Source organism: Oratosquilla oratoria, chromosome 15, assembly GCF_046742065.1.
Source record: "Oratosquilla oratoria isolate Oo_2021 chromosome 15, ASM4674206v1, whole genome shotgun sequence".
Classification (NCBI taxonomy): domain Eukaryota; kingdom Metazoa; phylum Arthropoda; class Malacostraca; order Stomatopoda; family Squillidae; genus Oratosquilla; species Oratosquilla oratoria.
Window position 1 is genome coordinate 9339145 of NC_134791.1, and position 5000 is coordinate 9344144.

Consider the following 5000-nt stretch of genomic DNA (forward strand, 5'->3'; position numbering starts at 1 on the left):
GAAGAAGAGTGGGAGATTGATGGCCGGTGTGGGTGGGAGTTCATATATTTCAGGCTACTTCAGCTGAAATTGTCTGAAGTTAGCCAAAATAAAATCATATATATTATGTATGTGAATGTGTGAAATGTATGTAATTATGTATGCATGTAAATGTGTGTGTGTTTGTGTGTGTGTGTGTGTGTGTGTGTGTGTGTGTGTGTGTGTGTGTGTGTGTGCTTGCACGCGTGTCTTGGACTATGTGCTGGACTAGTGAGTGGTAGGCATTACCATATCGAATGAGAGCCTCGTATAGTCTGATCTATAGATAATACTTTAACCATACGCACACCACACACACACACACATCCCCTTGCTCATGTGGGACAGTAACGACTTGCAGAATGGTGCATAATCTCACGCCTTGAGCGAGGCGCGTACTCTGTTCCCCTCAGTTGGCAGGCCAAGACTCCAACAACTACTTCTTAAATAACCCAAGTATAATGAAAAGTAATAAAGGACTAAACCAAAGGACCCTTGTACCACCGCTCCGCCGAGAACACAGCAGAGACGCGTTCAGAGTCAAGCGCTAGTTTGCTAGATTGGCTCAAATGTTAGCTGCTAGTTGCTAGGTGTCACACCTGATGATAGGTTGCCAAGGGCCGTAGGGGGGGGAGAGGGGGAGAACGCCACGCTCCAGAGGAAATGCGTGTAATAGGGAAGTTGGGGGGGAAAGGGGGGGAAGATGCATTAGGGGGGGATATGATATCATTGGTGTACTCTGGGTTGGGCGCAGCTGTGGTCCGGGTTAGGGGGACGGGGGAGTGGGGGGATAAGGGTTAAGAGGAAGTTGGGGGAGAGAAGGATGTGGGGTGATATGATGTGTGCAATAATAGGAGAGGGGGGAAGTACGGAGAAGAAGGGGTAATGGGAGGAAGAGGAACGAGAGAAAGGAGGAGGAGGGGGAAGAAGAAAAGGAGAATGAGAGGAGGAGGAGGAGAAGGGGAAGTACGAAGAAGGAGGAGAGGGAAGAAGAGGAACGAGAGGAAGGAAGAATAAGGAGAGGAAGAAGAGGTGGAGAACAAGAGGAGGAAGAGGAGGGGGAGTGGGAAGTACGAAGGAGGAGAGGGAAGAAGAGGAAGAGGAACGAGAGGAAGGATGAGAAGGAAGAAGAGGAAGAATAATGAGAGGAAGAATAGGAGGAGAACGAGGAGGAGGAGGAGAAACGAGAGGAAGAAGAGGAGGAGGGAGAAGAGAAGGGAACGAGAAGGAGGAAGAACGAGAGAAAGAAGAGGAGGAGGAGGGGAAGTACGAAGAAGGAGGAGAAGGAAGAAGAGGAAGAAGAACGAGAGGAAGGAGGAGGAGGAGGAAGAATAACGAAAAGAAGAAGAGGAGGAATGAAAGGAAGAAGAGGGGAGGAGGAGGTGAAGGAGAAAGAGGAAGAGGAACGATAGGAAGAAGAGAAGGAGGAGGAAGTAGGGGCAGAAAAAGAGAATAAAGAAGAAGATGAGAAGGAGGAAGAGGAGGAGGAGGAGCAAGAGGAAGGAGAGGAGGAGAAGAGGAAGAATAAGAGGAGGAATTACAGGGAGAGGAGGAGGAGCAAGAGGAAGAAGAGGAGGAAATAGAGGAGGAGGAGGTGAAACGAGAGGAGAGAAAATAAGACAGAGGAGGATAGGAAGAGAAGGGCTATCCCTTGCTTCAGCTATCCAAGTACGTAAGGCAAAGGTGGTGAGTCTGTCCGCATGAAGGCGACTCCTGGCTGAATAAAATCGTCTGGCGTTAGACAGAACAAAATGTATAAAGGTGGCACTGGGATAAAAGTAGAGTTGTATGTTTTCTTTCTCTTTCTCGTTCTCTCTTTCTCTCTCGTTCGCTCTGTGTGTGTTTATATATATATATATATATATATATATATATATATATATTTATATATATATATAAGACTTATTGACCCACTGTCGGAAAATGAGAGAAGACGGACAGAAAGTCTGTATATTTCGACCACTATCTGTGGTACTCTTTACATCATTCTGCTGAAGAGGACCACAGATAGTGGTCGAAATATACAGATTTTCTGTCCATCTTATCTCATTCTTCGACAGTGGGTCAATAAGTCTTATTTTACAAATGTGCTACTACATGAAACCTTCCTTATATATATATATATATATATATATATATATATATATATATATATATACATACATATATATATATATATGTGTAGAAAGTTACGGATCCTCCATAGCATTTCCTCACAAGTCTGCAATTATTTCCGTCTTTTCTGCAATTACCTCCCGCACTCGTTCACTCATTTTGCAATTACTCTTGGATCTTGCAATTACTAGAAGGTTTTACAAGTTTCGGATTACCAACTTAATTGCACGGCTTCCCGGTGTAGCGGTAAGCGTCATGAGCTATCAACCTTCAGGCCCGCGTTCGACCTCCACTTACGACTCAAAAGCTTCAACAATAGTGGAAACCGTTACTGTCCCTCCTGGGCAATGAGTAGGATGGTTGGTCACAACATTACCTTTAAACCGGACTATGTCAAACCCATGCTCTCATTCGGAAGGGTTACAGCTCTCGCTCACTTGTCCAGCACATAACCCAAGGCCTGTTGACCTGAGATTAGGTTTTGTGTTGATCAACAACTTGTGTAACCTGGGAAGGGCGGGAGTGAGGTGGGGGTGGAGAGGGGGAAAGAGGGCGGGGGGGAGGGGGAGAGGGGGGTGTTTCCCCCCTTTTACTCCCCCTTTCCCCCCCCCTTTTGCCCCCCTGAATGAGACTTGGCAACAACTGTTGACTAATTGCCACTCGCCTCGGCTTTGAATGCGGACCCCTAAGAGGAGCTAAATTGCCTTCCGGCAACTCGACGCCACCACTGTCTACGCCTACGCCACCAACAACGCCGTCTACGCCACCAATGTCTATACCTACGCCACCAACACTTCCAACGCCTCCACTACTATCTACTAACGCTTCCAATACCATCTACACCACCATCTACGCCTGCTCTACCCACGCTTCCAACGCCTCCACTACCATCTAAGCCACTATCTACGCTGGCTCTATTCACGCTTCCAACGCCTCCACTACCATCTATCCCACCATCTACCCATGCTTCCAACGCCTCCACTACCATCTACCCCACCATCTACCCACGCTTCCCACGCCTCCACTACCGTCTACGCCGGCTCTACCCACGCTTCCAACGCCTCCACCACCATCTACTCCCACCCTACCCATGCTTCCAACGCCTCCACTACCATCTAAGCCGGCTCCACCAACGCTTCCAACGCCTTCACTACCATCTACGCCGGCTCTACCCACGCTTCCAACGCCTCTGCTACCATCTACGCCACCATCTACCAACGCATTCAACGCCTCCACTACTATCTACGCCACCATCTACGCTATCTACCCACGCTTCCAACGCCTCCACTACCATCTACGCCGCTTCCAACGCTTCCAACGCCTCCACCATTACCACCACTACTATTAACACCACCATTGATATAACTAACACCATTAAGGTCACCACCATTACAACCAACACTAACATGACCATACCCATTACTACCACCACTATCACCGTTACCAACACTCCCACCACCACCACTTTCACCATCACTGATCACCATTGTCACCATTCCCACCACCACTTTCACCACCATCATCAGTGCCCACCATTGTCACCACTCCCACCACCACTATCATTATCACCACCGTTAGCACCACTTTCACCATCATCACCACTGCCCACCATTGTCACCACCACTCCCACCACCACTACCATTATCACCACCGTTAGCATCACTCCCACCACCATTAGCACCATTTCCACCACTATCACCACTGCCCACCATTGTCACCACCACCACTACCATTATCACCACCGTTATCACCACTCCCACCACCATTACTACCATTATCACCACTGTTACCACCACTTTCACCATCATCACTGTCCACCATTGTTACCACTCCCACCACCACCACTACCTTTATCACCACCATCACCACTGCCCACCATTGTCACCACTCCCACCACCACTACCACTACCACCACCACTGTTACCACCATTTTCACCATAACTAAGAACAACAACAATAATAATGTGTGACATGACTTGGTGAATACGTCACCATTATAAGCACCAAGAGCCCTTAGTGCTGTTCATGGCGTCTCCCTTCGTGACCGTGGTCCGAAGGGGTGACTCTAAAGCTTCCCATAAAGCCCCGCACAGGGCTACATAGACGTTGGCTGTGCTGCTGCAAAAGGGACTTCGGAGAGGATTGTCTCCCCCCGCTGCCCGTCTTCAGGAAGTAATTAACGCCTCAATGTAGAGCCTGTACCTTCAGGAGAAGTCAACAGACTTGAGAACAAGGTCAAGAAAGAACCTTGTTTGTATCAACCAAAGCAGAGCAGGGGGGGGGAAGGGGGGCGATCAGGGGGGTTTAGGGGGGTTAGGGGGGGACTAGGGGGAATGGGAAGGGGAGCTTTCTGGACGTCGAGATTTTCTTGTTATAAACAAGATTTTCTTGTTGTAAACAAAGACGAAGAAATTTGCCCCGAGCCATTTGCCCAAGACAATGATTTTTTTTTTTTTTTTTTTTTTTTTTTCTTTTTTTTACGATTGAAGACATGGAGCCTTTGTGTTTATTTCTGTGACGAGAGACTATCACTGAAGAACGCCTTTTCGAAAAAATATAAATACATTTTTTTTTAATTAAAAGTCTTTTCATAAAAGCCAAGTGTTGAAAAACTTGTTTCATGAACTGTGCCTCCTTTCTTTTCTTTTCCTCTCTCTCCCTCTCTCCCTCCCTCTCTCCCTTCCTCCCTCCCTTCCTCCCTCTCATCCCCCCTCTCATCCCTTCTCCCTCCCTCCCACATCCTCCTGTCTTCGGTAGCTAAGTCGATCGAAGAGAACAACAGGAAAGGTCATCTTTAAGATATATACGTGTATGTGTGTGTGTACGTGCATATATATATATATATATATATATATATATATAAATAT